Source organism: Xenopus laevis, chromosome 2L (assembly GCF_017654675.1).
Source record: "Xenopus laevis strain J_2021 chromosome 2L, Xenopus_laevis_v10.1, whole genome shotgun sequence".
Classification (NCBI taxonomy): Eukaryota; Metazoa; Chordata; class Amphibia; order Anura; family Pipidae; genus Xenopus; species Xenopus laevis.
In genome coordinates, this window is record NC_054373.1 from 77,001,668 (window position 1) to 77,022,324 (window position 20,657).

Below are 20,657 nucleotides of genomic sequence, written 5' to 3' on the forward strand. Positions count from 1 at the left end.
GCAGCACCATGATACCCCATTAGACCGCCCTCATTCCTCTATTGTGTAATTTACCCTTTCTCTTTGCCTCTCATTAACCCACTATTATGCAGGGGATTTCAAAATCACTTTGCCAGCAGTGGGTAACCAGCCCTTAAAGTTTCCCAGCAATGCATCAACTTCCAGTCCAGCTCTAACAACATCCTATCTCTGAGTGCTGCCTCTCTAAATTCACTGCAGGGCAGGCCTGGCCAGCACACGTGTTAAACCCTGCTGTAATTCAATCTGACAGGCTCTACATCATTCTAAACAAACTAACCTAGGCTTCTCTCACAGCATCTGTGACTACAGCCCAGCTCGGATCTGTGAAGCTCAGAGAGCAGTGGCGTAAATAAAGCAGCCGTCACCATGCAATGCTGGGACTCTTCAGGAACCTCCCCCCTCCCAGCCTTAGTTACAGCACTGTAATGAGCGCTCCTTCTCCCAGTCCCTCTTCCCCGCACAGGAAAAAAAAAAGAAAACAGATACCGCCCTGGGGGAGGGCTTCAGATCAGTAACTTCGTCGGATAACTGTTACTGCACGCAGAGGGGAACAATAGTGAGAGGATGCGACTGACTCCACAAAGCGGCCCATTTCAGCAGTAAATGCAGCGGCCCTTCGGGCATTTGCCCGAACAGGCACATGGTCAGTCCGGGCCTGAACCCGGGGGCCTACTGGTTGCTCTGGCCACTGCTGGTTAGTCATGAGCCACTGCTTGTGGACAAAACCGCGATAACCAGGCCATCAGGGGCAACGATCAGAGACTATGGTGTACTTCAGTCTAAACCCACATATTAAGGCCCTATATTAGTAATGAGTAGTATGGAAATATCTACAAAATCGAAAAAAAGCTAAGTATCTATAAAATAAACACAAAAAAATGAAAGCGTCTACAAAAAAACAGCCCGAAGGAAGTGTCTTGTTAAGCCCACAAGGAGCAACAGTGTCCAATTGGTAGATCCATTTAGATTCACGTCTTAGCAGTGCAAGTTCCCTGTTGCCACCTCTTGGTAGATGTGGTTGGAAGTCAATTGCCATGCATCTGAATGTCGTTGGTCCAGGTCCCATTTGCAGAAAATGTCTGGCCACTGGTTGTTTTGCGGTATTCTCTTTAAGAGCCTTACTAATGGCTGATCGATGGTTTGCGATCCTGTCTTGCAATTGTGTAGTGGCTTTGCCCACGTAATATAGGCCACATGGGCAAGTAGCGATATAGACCACAAAAGATGAGGTACAGGTTAGTCTGTGTCGTATTTTGTATCGCTTGCCAGTATGTGGATGAGGAAAGTCTTTACCAGTGAGCATGGATCTGCATGTCGTGCAGTCTGGACAGCGGTAGCATCCTCAAAAATTGGGAATAGGGGATGGCCCGAATGGTAGATGGTTGATGTTCACTGTCGGCATGTAGGATCTTGTTGAGATCTATGGCTTTCTATACAGGCTAGTGCCGAGACCATTCCTTGTTTTAAAAATCTGCAGGTCAAGAAATTCAATGCTTTGTTCATCATAGTTTAACGTGAGTCTTATTGGTGTATCCAATTGGTTAAGCATGTCAAAAAATGCTGTTAATGTCATGGTGTCCCCATCCCAGATTAGCAGCAAATCGTCAATATAGCGGAGGTATGTTATGAGCTTGTCTGCAGTCTTCCCGATGATGTTTTCTTGCTCACATTGCAGCATCAAAAAATTAGCATACGAGGGTGCGAGGGCACTGCCCATTACAGTGCCCGATGTCTGTAGGTGGAAATTGTTCTCAAATCTAAAATAATTGCGGGTGAGTGCTAGTTCAAGTAGGTCAGTCAAAAATTCTGTTGGTACGGACTTGTCTCTGCATGCCTGTATTCCCTGGTCATGTGGTATTACCGTATACAAACTCTTAACATCCATGGTAGTTAAGAGAAAATGTTCAGGTAAGTTTTCAAGTTTTTGCAAAATCTGTATTTCGTGTGTCACGTCTAGTATATATATATATATATTATAATTCTCTCTATTACAGCTCTATTTTTCTGTTAAGGGCTCTTGGGCAGGTTCTGACACAACGAACATCAGAAACAGCTGTAGGGAGGGGAGTGTGGCAACACTCAAGTCTTTAGTTTCTTAAATGCACACAGGTAATACTGTATCTTAAAAATTACTTCTACATTTTCTGGTGATTACCCTCGATTGCCTCATGTAATATACATGCGGTGATTCCAAATAATGTGAAGGGGCAGGTACTGTATTGTTGGGCACTTAATCGCCTCCAGGAGACAGGGCCCTAAAAACAAGAATAATTTTACAACCCCCAACCTTTTTGATTGATTGATTTATTTCATCAGTTATGAGTTCCGCATAGCATGGATGCATTGTGAGATTTTATCAAGCACAAGTTGAAATTTTCTTGAATTTTTTTCCCCTGGGGATCAAACTTGTGGCAATTTCAGCTTGTTTGTCATTATGTCATATGTAATTGAAAATCAATTAAAGGAAAATGTAGGTCTCTATAAAAAGATAAAACAGCTCATATGTAAAACCCCGATTCATGTAAATAAACCATTTTCATAATAATATACTTTTCTAGTAGTATGTGCCATTTGGTAATCATAAATAGAAAATTGCCATTTTAAAAAATAAGGGCCGCCCCCTGGGAGCGTACGATTCACTGTGCACACAAACATACCAACAAAACATACTTGTTAGGTCGCATGAGCCAATTAAAAGACAGAGTTCTGTCTTTTGCTTCCACACTTCTTCCTGTTACAGTTAAGAGTTGTAGTATTTCTGGTCAGGTGATCTCTAAGGCAGCACAGAGAACATCACAAAATGGTGGCTCAAGGCAAGAGATGTAAAAGGGCAATATTTACTTAAATATATAGACCAGTTTGGTAAGATTCTTTAACCCTTTAAGTGCCAGCAGAATTTCACATTTTGGTTACGTGAAATGCCAGCCGTTTTTGAAACATTTTGTGCTCTCTCACTTTAGGGACATTTTCTGAGGGGAAACCTATAGTTTACCTAGGAAAACTATACATTGTTTTTTTCGGTAGAAACTGAGCTTTCTAAATCTGCCTGAGTTTTCATGTATTTCCACCTGTGCAATAAAATTTATAGTGCTAAATACCAAAAAAAATGAAAAATTACCATTTTTCATCGTATATCAATTTATACCAGAAAAATATTTCATTTTACGGATGAAAATCCAACTGATTTGGAAAGCCTTATGTCTCTCGAACGTGCCAATACCAGATATGTATAGTTTTAGGGAGATTTAGGATTTCTGTACAGCAAAAACTCCCGGCAGTATATTACCGAATATTGAAAGCACTAAGGCAGAAAACGGCATGCTTTAGATTCCAAGGCAAAAAATCCTGAAACCGTAGGTTTACCCCAGAAACCATACATTTTTGAAAAGTACACATTCTGCCGATTACAAAATGGGTAACTATGTCTCTCTACTCCCAACTACCACACATAAAAGCTTGTCTGAACATAGCGGTTTTTCAAAAAAAAATTCAAAATTCTGAAAAATCATTTCAAAGGTTTTATTTTGCTGCTCCGCATATCCCAAACTATATTAGGTACCAAGAAAAAGCACCTGAAGTATGATTGCCAGGGGTCCACTGAACAGTTTGATACCCATTATGCATAGGTTTACCAAAGTATCTGGCATTTAGAGACACCAATATGAAGTTAGCACATCCAAATTGTTCAGGACTTTACTTCAGCTACTGAGAAATCAACACATTGACTGCATTTTTTGTGGGGTAAAAACACAGAAATATATGTTTACCCCCCAAACCCATATATTTTTGGAAAGTACACATTCTACTGAATCTAAAATGGGTACCCATGCCTTTCTGCTCCAAACTACTGAGTCGCAAGGCTTTCCCAAAGTTGTCGGTTTTGGTGAAATATCTGAAAATTGCCTCAAACCTTCAACTTCCCAGCACCATATCACCCATGTGTCATTACGTACTACGAAAAAGCACCCTAAATATGATTGCCAGGGTTCCTCTGAACATTTTGGTGGCCATTGTTCATAGGTTTACCAAAGTATCTGGCATTTAGAGGCCCCAAAATGAAGTTAGCTCATACAAATAGTCCTGTGGGTAACTTCAGCTAATGAAAGATCAACACATTGACTGCATTTTTGTGGGGTAAAAACACAGAAATATATGTTTACCCCCCAAACCCATACATTTTTGGAAAGTACACATTCTACTGAATCTAAAATGGGTACCCATGCCTTTCTGCTCCAAACTACTGAGTCGCAAGGCTTTCCCAAAGTTGTCGGTTTTGGTGAAATATCTGAAAATTGCCTCAAACCTTCAACTTCCCAGCACCATATCACCCATGTGTCATTACGTACTACGAAAAAGCACCCTAAATATGATTGCCAGGGTTCCTCTGAACATTTTGGTGGCCATTGTTCATAGGTTTACCAAAGTATCTGGCATTTAGAGGCCCCAAAATGAAGTTAGCTCATACAAATAGTCCTGTGGGTAACTTCAGCTAATGAAAGATCAACACATTGACTGCATTTTTGTGGGGTAAAAACACAGAAATATATGTTTACCCCCCAAACCCATACATTTTTGGAAAGTACACATTCTACAGAATCTAAAATGGGTACCCATGCCTTATTGCTCCAAACTACTGAGTCGCAAGGCTTTCCCAAAGTTGTCGGTTTTGGTGAAATATCTGAAAATTGCCTCAAAGCTTCAACTTCCCAGCACCATATCACCCATGTGTCATTACGTACTAAGAAAAAGCACCCTAAATATGATTGCCAAGGTTCCTCTGAACATTTTGGTGGCCATTGTTCATAAGTTTACCAAAGTATATGGCATTTAGAGGCCCCAAAATGAAGTTAGCACATACAAATTGTCCTGTGGGTAACTTCAGCTAATGAAATATCAACACATTGACTGCATTTTTGTGGGGTAAAAACACAGAAATATATGTTTACCCCCGAACCCCATATATTTTTGGAAAGTACACATTCTACAGAATCTAAAATGGGTACCCATGCCTTTCTGCTCCAAACTACTGAGTCGCAAGGCTTTGCCAAATTTGGCGGTTTTGGTGAAATATCTGGAAATTGCCTCAAAGCTTCAACTTTCCAGCATCGTATTGTCCATGTATCATTACTAGCATAAAGCATCCTAAATATAAACATAGGGGTCTACTAAACAGTTTGATGCCCAATGTGCATAGATATACCAAACTATGTGGCACACAGAGACCCCCAAATGACAATATGTATAGACATTTTCACGGCTGACGCGCTGGCTGCTGCAATATAACCACCCGGTGTGTGTATTATGCGACATTAGACCACCTAACAGTACAGAGACCCCAGAAAACCATATATTTTCAGAAAGTACACATTCTGACAAATCCAATATGGGTAAATAAGTGTTTCTACTGCAAACTGCCAAACTGCAAAGCAATGCTAAACATAACGGTTTTTATCAAATTTCTGAAAATCGTCACAAAGCTTGAATTTTACCCCATTATATGCCCCACATTTCGTAATTTATCAGCATAAAACATCCTAAATATGAACGCCAGGGGTCTACTAAACACTTTGATGCCCAATATGCATAGATATACCAAACTATGTGGCGCACAGAGACCCCCAAATGACAATAGTGTATATACATTTTCACTGACGCGCGCTGGCTGCTGCAATATAAGCACCTGGTGTGTGTAATATGCGACATTAGACCCCCCCCTAACAGTACAGAGACCCCAGAAAACCATATATTTTCAGAAAGTACACATTTTGACGAATCCAATATGGGTAAATATGTGTTCCTACTGCAAACTGCCAAACTGCAAAGCAATGCTGAACGTAACGGTTTTTATCAAATTTCTGAAAATCGTCACAAAGCTTGAATTTTACCCCATTATATGCCCCACATTTCGTAACTTATCAGCATAAAACATCCTAAATATGAACGCCAGGGGTCTACTGAACACTTATAATGGATATATAGTAGATAAAATTTACAAGGCAAAACAAAATAAGGCAGTAAAGAGTGAAATGCAAAAAAATCCAATAAAACCACAAAAATCAATGTTTTTTTTCCAGACTAGTGTTATCGGCCGTCAGAATCACAGTTTGAATATTTTAGCTGGGCCAAACAGGTTATACGGGTAGAAACAAGTGAACACAACATATGCAGAGCTGAAAATGCAATAAAATGTCTAAAAATTCAATAAAATGGCTAAAAATGCACCAAAATACCCAAAATTGCAATATAATCACCGAAATAACATACAAAAGGTATTGCACAGTACGGTTAGCGAATACGCTATTCGTAATGGCAATAAAAAAATTTTTCAGCCAAAAAAAGAGACGATGCGATAAGAAAAAAAAAAAAAAGCCACAATGCCATGTATGTGCGTGTGCGTGTGTACAAATGATAAATTACATGTTATGTGCACGTGTGTGCACGTGCAGTGAGTGTAAGTGACCCCCCCCAATCCCCAAAAATGTATGTGTAAGTGTGTGTAAGTGTGAATCTAAGTGTGTATTACTGTAATAAGTGTGTGTTGGTGTGTTTGTGTGTGTAATTGTTGCACTAACCTGAAAAAGTCGCTGGAGACTGTTGCAGACGATCAGGAAGAGCCTCTGGAAGAGATCTGCGACGTCATCTGTGTGCCTGTGCTGTGGGGGCAGAGATCGACGGCGCAGTGTAGGCTGCAGCAGCAGGACACGTAAGTAACACGTGCCTGCTGCTGCTTTTGGGCCCCTGGGCGATCGCGCCCCAGGGGCCACTCGATCCCCTGCTCTGCTCGTTGCCTAGGGGCAGGGGATCGAAGCGGAACGGAGCGAGCGGCTCTAACAGCCGCTCCTCCGCTCCAGAACCCGGAAGTGCTGCAGAACGTAGAATCTACGTTCTGTGGCATTTCAAGTTACTTTTCCACAGAAGGTAGATTCTACGTTCTGTGGCACTTAAAGGGTTAATCTATCACTTAATTTGGTATAAACTGTTGCTTAAGTGTTCGTTTTGGGGGTATAGTTTTCCTTTAAAGGCCTTTTATTTTGTTTTACTATTCTGCCTCTGTATCATTTTTCCATAGCATTTCTGTTTTATGTGTGTTTATTTATGGAGCAGATTATAAATTATTATGAATATTGCACTTGTAAATGAACCCTAGATTTTTCATTACATTTGTTTGTGTGCACATCAAACAAGAGTATGATTCTGTTCTTTTAGGACTGAGGAAGGTGGAGATTTTTACCTGATTACTACATTTGCCATGCATTGCATAAGATAGGCTACTATATGTTTCAGTGCCCACGTGGCTTGAATTCTGTGGGCAAAACTAAAAAAATAGCAATTTGTGTTCACAGATCCACACACACACATTTCTGCAGTGGGGAAAGTGCCCCTTCTTATTTATATCACCACCAACATCAACATTTCGTTCATCTTGTGGGTTCTGGCAAATGCCAGAAGGGCTGCTGTAATGTGCCATAGAAAGTAACTATTAAGTGGGCTTGTTGGGAGCTGTTTGGACACACAGAGGTGTATTAGGAATTGCAAGTACTATTTTGAATCCCAGTCCAGTCCTGGTTGTAACCCCCGAAGCCGTTCCCCTGCCTGCTCCTACAGTGTGTTTTACTTATGCTCAATAAAGATTGGACTTTTAATCAAGTTTGGTTTCCCCGGAGCCTGTCTGCCGATTTCGTCCATACAACCTAACTTGTTATGCCCTTGTAACCCCCAAAACATTGATGTTGGTGGTGATATAAATAAATAAAAAGAAGGGGCACTTTCCACCCTGCAGAATTTTGTGTGTGTGTGGATCCGTGAAAAAAAGTTTCTGTTGCTGTAGGACCGTTCCAGGTCAACGGAGAAACAGCACCACTACCGCAGAGTGAGTAGACTTCGGGTGTGCAGTGTATCAACTACAATACAAAATTTAAAAAACCTCATTAAGGATGAGGTTAGTCAACACCAGTCTCTTATTATGAGGTAGAGGGTTTTGGTGGGTGAGAGAACCAATCCACACACATAGAATAAAATTATTGTCCGGCTTTATTTTGTATAAATAAAACAACAAACAGGCATCTATTACAGATGTACTCCTACTCTATGACATGTTGGATCACCTGACGCGTTTCATGCCTCTTTCTGGCACTTCATCAGAGGTGAGGTCACAGGATATCCTGTGCCTTATATACCTGTGTTCATTAAAAAAATCTCAGATATAAAATAAAATAAACAGACACTCTAAGCTCTGTTTGTTACAAGTCATATTAGTTACAGCTAGCATATATCATTATATAATATAAAAAGGACACGTTGGTTTTTACACTTGCTTGGCAATAATGTCATTCACTTATAAGGCATCCAATATACACATACATATATTATAGTACTCACATTAAGGCTGAAAAAAGCATGTTACCTCCCAGTCATTATTGAGACCATGTGGATGCCTAGTTCTCAAGGTGAAGATCCAAAAGATTTTGCCCCCTTGTAAAACCAATATCTAGGAATACCTCATTGAGGGCTGATAGCTGTCATCCTCGACCAGTTTTGGGGGGAATCCCAGTTGGGCAGTTTTTGCGACTTAGACGCATATGCACCACTTGGGACTCCTTTAATAAACAGGCGATGATACTCTGGGACAAATTAATTGAGAGAAAATATGACGTTACTGTGATAAAGAAAGCTTATGAAAGAGCAGTTAGTACCTCAAGGGAAGAGCTCTTACATTCAGCCACAAATAGAAATAATAAGAGGAAAACACACAAAAACGTGACCAAGAAACATGATGGATCTAATATGTATTTTATTACCAAATACAGTAATCCAGCCTTTTATCTATAATCCTCCTTATTTGATCAGCCTGATTACTGTATTTGGTAATAAAATACATATTAGATCCATCATGTTTCTTGGTCACGTTTTTGTGTGTTTTCCTCTTATTATTTCTATTTGTGGCTGAATGTAAGAGCTCTTCCCTTGAGATACTAACTGCTCTTTCATAAGCTTTCTTTATCACAGTAACGTCATATTTTCTCTCAATTAATTTGTCCCAGAGTATCATCGCCTGTTTATTAAAGGAGTCCCAAGTGGTGCATATGCGTCTAAGTCGCAAAAACTGCCCAACTGGGATTCCCCCCAAAACTGGTCGAGGATGACAGCGATCAGCCCTCAATGAGGTATGCCTAGATATTGGTTTTACAAGGGGGCAAAATCTTTTGGATCTTCACCTTGAGAACTAGGCATCCACATGGTCTCAATAATGACTGGGAGGTAACATGCTTTTTTCAGCCTTAATGTGAGTACTATAATATATGTATGTGTATATTGGATGCCTTATAAGTGAATGACATTATTGCCAAGCAAGTGTAAAAACCAACGTGTCCTTTTTATATTATATAATGATATATGCTAGCTGTAACTAATATGACTTGTAACAAACAGAGCTTAGAGTGTCTGTTTATTTTATTTTATATCTGAGATTTTTTTAATGAACACAGGTATATAAGGCACAGGATATCCTGTGACCTCACCTCTGATGAAGTGCCAGAAAGAGGCATGAAACGCGTCAGGTGATCCAACATGTCATAGAGTAGGAGTACATCTGTAATAGATGCCTGTTTGTTGTTTTATTTATACAAAATAAAGCCAGACAATAATTTTATTCTATGTGTGTGGATTGGTTCTCTCACCAACCAAAACCCTCTGCATGCAATGTCCACTGGATGGAGACCAGTATGAGGAAACCACCACACTGTTATGGACTGGACACGATGTAGGAGTGGCTGCAGTAGGGACATGTGAGTTTCTTTTGCTTTCAAATCCTTGTCGGATCTTATTATGAGGTGCCAAGACACGTTGTAAACAAATGGCACTTTAGTTGAGATTCTAGACCCTGATTAAGATAGTTCTGTTACACAGGTAGATTACCTCCTGTCTTCTTATTTCCAGCACAGTAACTTTTAAATACCTTAAACTGTGTCATTAATTAAATTCCCACCCATTACCTTTTGTGCATAGTTTTTCAGTCTGGATAATTAGATATCCAGCTGTTATGCTCCCTAGAAGCTTCACTGGGTGTATCCATCCAGGGACTTCCCCTTGATTTAGCATTATAAAAATGTTGTTCCTTTTTTTGGCTTCACAAAATGCTGAGCTCATCCTGTTACATTGCTTTTGATGGTATAAACTGAATAAATAAACTATATTGAAGCTATAGTTGAGTGTCATACCATTTTAATTATACATAGGTCTATAAATCTATGGACAGAGAACTTTTTTCTAATTTTGGTTCTGTACATTATCACAATGAATTTTAAATAAAACAACTCAGATGCAGTTGAACTGCAGACTTTCAGCTTTAATTCAGGGAGTTCAACAAAAAGATTGCATAAAAATGAGAAACTAAAGCCTTTTTTTAACACAATCACTTAATTTCAGGGGCTCAAAAGTAATTGGACAAATTAAAACCCTTTGCTTTGCTGGCAATGACAGCCTGAAGTCTTGAACTCATGGACATCACCAAATTCTGGGATTTCCTTTTTAATGCTCTTCCAGGCCTTTACTGCAGCGACTTTCAGTTGCCGATTGTTTGTGGGCCCTTCTGTCCGAAGTTTAGTTTTCAACAAGTGAAATGCATGCTCGATTGTGTTCAATCTGACTTGGCCATTCAAGAATATTCCACTTCTTTTCTTTAATAAACTCCTGGCTTGCTTTGGCTGTATGTTTTGGGTCATTGTCCATCCATCCCAATTAGGGATGGACGAATAAATTTGACAGGTGCAAATATCCGCGTTTCGCCACTGGCGAATAATTTTGTGAAATTCACCGGCAAAAATCCGCCTCATCTGAAACATTTGGGCGCACATCAGTATAGTTGCGCACATAAACATTTTCAAAATTATTCTTACACCCATTGAATTGAATGCATTTGGCCAAATTAGGCGCAAGTAGAACAATTGCCGTGGGCGACAAAATTGACACGCGTCAAAATAATTTTGCCACCCATTGACTTCTATGCGTTTTGCGAACAAATTCGCCCTTCACTACTCCCAATCAATTTGACTGCATTTAGCTGGATTTGAGCAGACAGTACATCTCTGAATACCTCAGAATTCATTTGGCATCTTCTTTCCTGTTTCACATCGTTGATAAACACTAGTGTCAAAGTGCCACTGGCAGCCATGCACGCCCAAGCCATCACACTGCATCCGCCATGTTTTATAGATGATGTGGTATTTTTTGGATCATGAGATGTTCCACACCTTCTCCAAACTTTTTTCTTTCCATCATTATGGTAGAGGCTAGTCTTGGTTTTATCTGTCCAAAGAATATTTTTCCAGAACTGTGATGGCTTTTTTAGATTTTTTTTTTTTTTTTAGCAAAGTCCAATCTAGCCTTCCAATTCTTGATGCTTATGAGTGGCTTGCACCTTGCAGTGCACTCTCTGTATTTACTTTCATGCAGTCTTCTCTTTATGGTAGACCTAGATATCAATACACCTACCTCCTGGCGTGTGTTGTTCACTTGTTGTTGAGAAACCCCTTCACTTCACCATGGAAATGATTCTGCGATCATCCATCACTGTTGTCTTCCGTGGACATACAGGTTTTTTGTGTTGCCGAGTTCACAAGTGCTTTCTTACTTTCTCAGCATGTACCAAACTGTAGATTTTGCAACTCCTAAAATTGTAACAGTTTTTTCTGTTTTTGCCGCTTAAGGATGGCTTGTTTCACCTGCTTTGCGTGTTGTATGTTCACAGCAAAAAATCTTCCACCTAAAAGCACCCCCCTCAAATTAACTCCAATGACAAAACAAAGGAATTGCCCACACCTGCCCATGAAATAGCCTTAAGAGTCAATTGTCCAATTACTTTCGAGCCCCTGAAATGAAGTGATTGTGTTACTGGGCAAAAGCCCATGTATCTAGTTTAAGTAATTGCATATCCAGGTTACTGGCCAAGAGGGGTAATGATCACTTCCTGCCACACTTCCATATAGTGTTTGGAAAGGGGAGGATCTTCCTCTTTGGCTGCTGGTGTTCTGATCAACTGGTTGTTCCCATTGAGCCTGGGTACAACAAGGCCCAGTAAAGCCATTAGCCTTAGATAGTGTCTGAGTCGGGGAGCAGGGAACCCCATGAATGAGGTTAGCTAAACAGGGTTAGTTCTGTCATAGACTCTCTAGGACAGTAAGGTAGAGAGGACAGATAGAAAGAGCAGCTTTTCTCCAGAGAAATAGAATTAAGGATAGATGGTCCCTTTATATTTTATCTTTAGAGGCTGATAGAAAGAAATTTATCCTTAATCTTATGGACAAGATTTATGAAATATTAGATGAACTGTTTAGTGCCTTCATTCACATGAGTATTACTTTATTTATACTTGCCAGGTTTTAATTTGTAATAAAAAAAACAGGTCTATTTATTTTACTTTATTATTTTAATATTTCATGTTAACTGTTTATTGTTTTCACAACAAATTTTCCGACCTTTATTCTTATGTAATTTTTCTTTTGCTTTTTGTTGAAACATTGTATGATTAACATATAGTCAAGTCAATGTATTTTAATGAAAAAAAATCAATAAAAAGAATTTTAAAAGAAAGAAAGAGCAGCTGCCGCTCCATTGAGGATAGTAGCAGGGAGTAGCTTCCAAGGCTGTTGGATGCCTTTAGTGAAGGGGCCACAGTGGATAGGGTGCCAGGATTTCTTCTCCCGGACCACTCCACTGGGTGGGAGCCAGACCACTTTGAGGTATATCTGCTGAAGGAATTGACGTACAACTTGACTACCATGCCTGATGGGATTCGCTTTCCTCTGCTGTATCATGTAAACCGTTTCAGCCTGCTAAAACATTGTATATGCCTTGACCTCTGTAAGTAAAACATGGGCTCATTTGTCTTACAAATAAACCGTTATTCTTTTGGTTCATCACAAGAATCTCCTGGCGCCCATTATTTCTATTTGATGTAGCATGATAGTTGTTGTGATACTGCTCAACCTGTGAAACCTTCCACTTAGTGAAGGCCCTAGCCAGAAGTGTTTTTAGTTATATGTAACCCATGCTCTCATAACTAGCTGGACAGTAACTGCTTTTTGGTCTGCCTAGTCAGATTAGCGCAACATTAACTTTTAGTATGTTATAGAATGGCTAATTCCAAGCAACATTTCAATTGGTCTTCTTTTTTATTCTCTATAGTTTTTTTTTTTTTTTATTAATTATTTACCTTCTTCTGACTCTTTCCAGATTTCAAATGGGGGTCACTGAACCCATTGAAAAAAACAAATGCGCTGTAAGGCTACAAATGTATTGTTATTGCTACTTTTTATTACTCTTTCTGTTCAGTCCCTCTCCTACTCATATTCCAGTCTATTATTCAAACCAATGCATGGATACTAGGGTAATTTGGACCCTAGCAACCAGATTGCAGACACTGCAAACTGGAGAAATGCGGAAAATAAATAATTCAAACACAAAAAAAAAAACATGAAAACCAATCGCATATGGTCTCAGAAAAACACTCTATATCATACTAAAACTAAACTCAAAAAGTGAACAACCCCTTTAAAAACGACAGTTCACCTTCCGTTCACCTTTGCATTTGTTGTTTTCCGATGGGTCACCTTTATTTCAATTAATTCTTGTGATTTATATTTGACTATTTTTCTAAGAACTGAGAACTTTAGGGTAATGGTACACAAGAAGATTTCTGGAAAAACATTTAGCCTTGCATTTCAAGCAACAAAAGGTACCAGACAGACCCAGTGGTATTTTGGGGATTCCCATTTACTTTGAATGCAAGTATATTGCTGGCATTGAAGCTATAAAAAAAAAAAAAAAAAGTTAGGGGTTGTTTCTTACCACATTTTCTGGGGGTGGACCAGAATCCTCAAGGAATAAGGATGAGCTGCAGGATCACCAACCAATACTCTATACAAGTGACATATAAGACAAAGGATATATATAGCCTTAATTCCTCCTGGATGTAAGTTGCACATATTGTTTAATTGGTTTATATTAGAACAGAGTAGGCAAGAAAAAAAAAAAAATATGTATTTTCAACAATAAATTTGTTGTCCTCAGGGGGATTTGAAGAAATTACTTGACAAAATAAAAAAAAACAGTTGCCTTGTAGATAGCAAAACAGGGTTCACTCACCACAGTTTGTAGGGGTCCAGGTGCTCATACCTCAAGGGAGGTGATAGACACCATTTTCTTCAAACACAGACAAGCACAAAGTGGACCATCCGAGTTAAAAAATAAATAAATAAAAAGTCACTTTATATATGGAAAACATCTCAAAACCATCCTTAATGGGCAAGTCAACCCCAGAATAAAAATTTGCCTAATAAAATTCTAAGCAACTCCAATATACATTTAGTAAAGATGCTCCGTGATTTTAAAGTTATTTTTAAAAACAATTGCTATTGAAAGTAGCATTTGCTTAAAGCTGGCCATAGATGCACAGATCCGATCGTTCGAATCCTTGAACTTCCCCATCTCCCGACCTGCCACTAACCATTCAGATCAGATAAAGTAGTAAAAGAACAGGTCAACCGATGTTCTGCCCCTGACAGCAATCGTACGAAAGTTATGTCCGACAAAAGCTAGTGACAGTCTCCCACTGAAAATTGTACGATCGGCAATACACATACTGTAGATATTATCGGCAGCCGACAGAAATTTTTTAATCTGTCAGATCCATCAAACGACCGATCTCCGCCGGACGAAAAAGTGGAGAATTCCTATCATACTTACCGTAATTCTCTTTTCCTGGCCACTCTCCATATCAGCATTACAACCGGGAGCTCCTCCCATCCTCGTCCATAGACCAGAATGTCCCTCCCTCTCAAAATCTTTAATACCAACCCAGGAGACCACCTACCTTGTCTAATACCAAGCATCTGGACTTGCCTGGGTGGGAAATGCTGATATGGAGAGTGGCCAGGAAAAGAGAATTACGGTAAGTATGATAGGAATTCTCCACTTTCCTGGCCACTCCATATCAGCATTACAACCGGATATACCGAGCCATACAATTCCCTTAGGGTGGGAAAAAATACAACCAATCATGTTACAAAAAATTTATTGACTACTGAAAGCCAGGTGGGCTCCTGTTGCAAAAGCATGGTTATTTGAAGAGGACAAATCTAAACTGTAATGTTTGATGAAGGTTCGAGTCGAAGACCACGAGGCGACTTCACATATCTGGGATGCCGGGACGTCTGCTAAGGCTGCCCAAGAAGAAGAGATTGCCCTGGTTGAATGAGCCGTCAGACCCTCTGGAGCTAGCTTGCCCTTGGCTTGGTAGGCTTTGGAAATGCACAGGGTTATCCATCTGCTGATGGTTGAAGAGGCCCTGCTTCCTGCTGGGGCAACAAATAGCCTGTCGGTTTTTCTAAAAGGACCTGAGACCTCCAGGTAATGCTTGAGACATCGTACTGGATCAATTTTCTCTAGATCCTTATGCCCTTGAATATCTTCTGGAAAAATGGGAAGAGTGAGCTCTTTCCTTAAGTGAAAGGTTGATACCACTTTTGGAAGGAAGGATTGAACCGGCTTTAAGATAACTCTGTCATACAGGAAAGAGATGTGATCCTGAGCACAGGAGAGAGCCTGTAATTCTCCAACTCTGCATGCCGAAGCTATGGCCAACAGGAATAAGGTCTTAAGTGTAAGGTCCCAAAAAGAAATTAACTCCAAGGGCTCAAATGGTGGCAAGGATAAGGCACCTAGGACTAATGGAAGACTCCAGGTCGGTAGTGTTTTCACCCCAGGAGGCCGTATTTTGAGAATGGCTTTGAAAAATCTCTGTACTGTTGGATCTGAAGCCCAGGATGTACCTGACATAGCTGAAATGGCAGCGGTATGAGACCTTAGGGTTCTGTACTGTAAACCCTTTTCTAGACCGGATTGGAGGAAACCTAGAACGTGAGGGAGAGTTAATTCCTCCCATGAAAACCCATTTTGGATGCACCACAGTTGGAATCTTTCCCAGATCCTATAATACGAGGAAGATGTGGAAGGTTTTCTTGCCTTTAATAGAGTATCGACAACTCTACTTGGAAGTTCTAGATTTTCCAGTCTCTTGCGCTCAGTCTCCAGGCCCGAAGGGATAAGGCTGCTGGATTCGGGTGAAGAATGGGTCCTTGGATCAACAGATCCCTCCTTCTCGGAAGGGACCATGGAGCAGCTACTGATAGCTTTAGTAGCAATGGGTACCATGGTCTGCGTGGCCAGTTTGGTGCTATGAGGATCAAATCGATTCTCTCCTGGACTACCTTCTGTAGAGTCCTTAGGATGAGAGGAAACGGAGGGAAGGCATAAGCTAGATGGATGGACCAGTTCTGAAGCAGGGCATCTGAGCCCTGGGCCGTCGGGTGAAATCTCCTTGAAAAGAACATTGGAAGTTGCGCATTGAGATGGGATGCCATGAGATCGATCTCTGGAAGACCCCATTTTTCAACAAGCGTCTGAAAGACCTCCTGATTCAAGGACCACTCGTGACTGGACATGCAGTTTCGACTTAGAAAATCCGCTTCTATGTTGCTCTTCCCTGGGAGATGTTCCGCAGTCAGTAAGACCAGGTTCTTCTCTGCCCACTGCAGGATGGGCTGAACTTCCTGGAGTAGGGACTTGCTCTTGGTGCCCCCTTGTCTCTTTATATAGGCTACTGCCGTAGTATTGTCTATTAGGATCTTGACCGAGAAGCCCTTTAGAACTTTGGCAAAGGCGAACAGAGCTAACTTCACTGCCCTTATCTCCAGAATATTCGAGGGGACTCCAATCTGACATGAAGGCCATCTTCCCTGCACCCATCTCGTATCTAGGCGGGCTCCCCAGCCCCAGGTTGATGCATCGGTGATTAAGATCTTCCATCGAGGTTGAGATAACGGAAAACCTCTTTTCAAATTCATCTCCAAGGTCCACCAGAGAAGAGATTCCTTGAAGTGAAGCGGTAGACTGAGTAATTGCTCCCAGTTCTTCTGTTTCCTGTCCCATTGGTCCAGGAACAGATGTTGCGTCGGTCTCATATGCCATCGTGCCCATTGAGTGACAGGAATTGTCGATGCCATAGAGCCCAACAAGGACATCAGATCCCTGGCTGTGGCCTGACCCATCGTCATAAAATGAGAAGCAAGCTTGATGATCACCGCCATCTTCTGAGGCGGAAGTGATACTGAATTCTCCCGTGTGTTGAACCAGGCTCCTAGATAAGTTAAGGACTGGGATGGAACTAATTGGCTCTTTTCTGCATTGATCAGCCACCCATGAGAAATTAGGAAGTTTAGGACTTGATCTCGATAATTGAGCAGATCCTCCCGGTTTCTTGCAGACAAGAGAATGTCGTCCAGATAATGCCATATGGAAATTCCTTTTAGCCTGAGTGCCGCGATTAAGGTGACTAAAATCTTTTGAGAAAACTCTGGGAGCAGTGGCTAGACCGAATGGTAGGCATTGAAATTGGAAGTGTCTTCCTCCAATGGCGAAGCGCAGGAATCGTTGATGTGAGGCTGCCACCGGAATATGCAAGTATGCATCTCTTAGGTCGATGGAAAGAAGCCAGTCTCCTGGAAGAACTGCAGCAATGATGGAGAAAATGGATTCCATTTTGAACTTTTAAATGTTCAGGAACATGTTGATTAGCTTTAGATCTAATATGGTTCTCCAACCCCCTGAATTCTTTTTTACCAAAAAAAGTACTGAATAGAATCCTTTTTCCTTTTCTGCTTGTGGGACTGGAGTAATGACATTCTCTTCCACTAGCCATTGTAAATGATGTTCCAAGGCTCTTCTTTTTTCCCCTTTCTTGGGGTATGAAGAAATGGTGAAATGGTCTTCTGTTGGAATAGAAACGAATTCCAGAAGATAGCCCCTTCGCAGGATATCTAGTACCCACTGATCTGAAATGGTGGCACGCCATACTCCCAAAAAGTCCACTAATCTGGCCCCTACTCTTCCTATGGAGGACGGATAGTCAGGAGGGCCTTTTGGTAAACTGAGAGACCTTAGATCTGTCCCCTCTGAAGGCTGCCTGTCCCTTCTTCCATGCAAAGGGTTTGGAACTCTCACCTTCTGGTCTGGAGACCTGACGACCATATCCAGTTCTTCCTGAGCCACGAAAAATGGAAGATCTAAAGTGAGAAGATCTGGTGTTGTAATGCTTTTTCTTCTCCTGAGGTAAGAATAGGCTTTTCCCTCCAGAGGCTTTTGTAATGACATCGTCCAATTTTGGTCCAAAAAGACGCAAACCCTCAAAAGGCAAGGTACAAAGGCTCATCTTGGAAGAGACATCTGCTGCCCAGGATCTGAGCCAGAGAGCTCGTCTAGCGGCTATGGACATGGCCATGGATCTGGCTGCCAGCCTGGTGAGATCCACTGCTCCTTCTGAAATAAAGCCAGGGGCCAGCTTTAGTTCTGCCAGACTAGAGGAAATCTCTTTTCTGTCTACTCCTTCAGACAGGGCTTTATCAATTCCCTCTATCCAGAAAGACATGGCTTTAGCTACCGAGATAAGAGCTACAGCTGGTTTGCATGCAGCTCCTGCTACTAAAAAACCTTTTATGAGATCTGAGTCTGCTCGCCTATCCATGGGGTCTCGCAGAGCAGAGCTGTCATCAATTGGCAGGGTGGTTTTCTTTGCCAGATGAATGACTGCAGGATCCACTGCAGGGGCCGTAACCCAGTCTTTTACCTCGAGTCTTTGAAAGGGTACATTTTGGCGAACCTGGTCCCCTGAGACACAAAAGACACCTTTTTAGCCGCCTTCTGCCATTCGACTCTGATGAGGTCAAAGACTTCTTGAAAGAGGGGAAAGACATGTCTGTTTGAAGAAGAAGAAGGCAAAACTTTGAGTAGTAGAGCCCGACACCTCTTCTTCCACCCCCAAGGTTTGCTTAACCGCTTTTATTAGCGGAGCGACCAAGGCAAGGTCAAAAGTATCCTGAGGACCATCTGCTTCCTCCTCAGAGTCCAAGAAGGAATCTGAAAGATGTTCGGGTGATAGGAATTCCTCCTCCGAAGAATCCTCTGCTGTAGTCCCAGCATTCCTAGCTTTAGAAGCTAAACCTTGACTTTCCTCCGCATTTTCAGGGGCCAAGGCAGGAAAAGGAGAAGCCGAACTGCAAAAATCCCTCCAGCAGGATTTGCAAAATTTTTTGCCTTCTAGAGGAGGGCTAAAGCAACCCATGCATTCCAGGGAAGCCAGATGAGGAGCCTTAACTTTACGTTTTCTCGAGGAAACATCTTCAGGCAAGCTGCAGGAGACAAAAAACCCCTGATGAGAACAAGGAGAGAGAGAAAAGTAAAATAAAAATAAAGGGACCTACCTAGCTTGGAGGGCAGAGGCACCTGAGGCTGAGGAGTCCATAATGAAGAGAAAAAAAACCCTGCAGAAGGGCCTATAAGGAAAACACAAGGTAATGCAGAAGGCTAAAGGGAGACCCGAACGAACTGTGCTATGCAGAGACTTCCCCTGATCCTCTTACCTGTACTGTGGCACGAAAGAGAAGAGACTCGAACCTTATGGGTCTTGTAGTAGAGAGGACTGACAGCACGAACGCAGAGAAAACGCTGGCTTAAAAGACCCGCGAAGCTGGAAACCGGAAGGAGAGAATCAGAAGATTTTTGCCCATAAACAAAATGGCCACCGCCTGCACACTGAATTGAACATTCGCTGCTTGCCCACAACCAAGATGGCCGCCGCCACCCCGAACTGAAGGAGAGAGCAGCAGCAGCACTGCATCTCTCCCAGCTGGACAGGTGAACAGAATGTCTCTGAAGCGCATGGGTCCTGGAAGAATTGCCAGAAGGACTGAAAGGCCCCTGGGTGAGATAAAAAGATACTGGCACAGACACCAGTACAGGGGACGAGCATAGGAGAAGGAGGGGGGAGAGAGGGTGGTAATCCCAGGCAACCCCTTGCCCTGAAATTAGAAATAAGGACTCCTAATGTCACAGGCTACCTAAAAGGGTCACCTCCATGACATGGCCTCTTAAGAATATAGAGAAAAAAAACCCCTTAAGGAAGGATAACCTCTGTTCTCACTTATCTGTCCCAGCCTTAACAAGGAAGGGAGGAAGACAAAGCACTCATGCCCATTTCGCCTAAGGAAGTTTACAACTGCCCAGGAGATCTAACCAACTAAGAGGAAACCTCCGGTCAGCAAGGACAGAAAGAAAAAAGACAAGGTAGGTGGGTCTCCTGGGTTGGTATTAAAGATTTTGAGAGGGAGGGACATTCTGGTCTATGGGCGGGAGGAGCTCCCGGTTGTAATGCTGATATGGAGTGGCCAGGAAATATAGGGACCATCTACACACTGTCCGAAAATCGTACGAATCCTCGATTCATACGATCAGATCTTTGCGTCTATGGCCAGCTTAACTCCTGGCTGTTACTTTTTAGACAATGTTGCAAAAAGTCTTGGTTCCCCAGAAGAAGAAAGGTCTGTTAATGAGCTGACTTGTCTTACATTGTATTAACAGTCTGAGCCACCAGGGCAGAGACTAGACAGGGACAAACACTGCTTTCATTCATTCTCTTAAGTGAGTAACCCCCCCCCCTCAGGGTTTCTTTATGAAGTGTCAGCACTCACAGTTAAAATGGCTCTTAGTGAACTTTTTTGACTTACACCATACCATTCAGAGAGCAG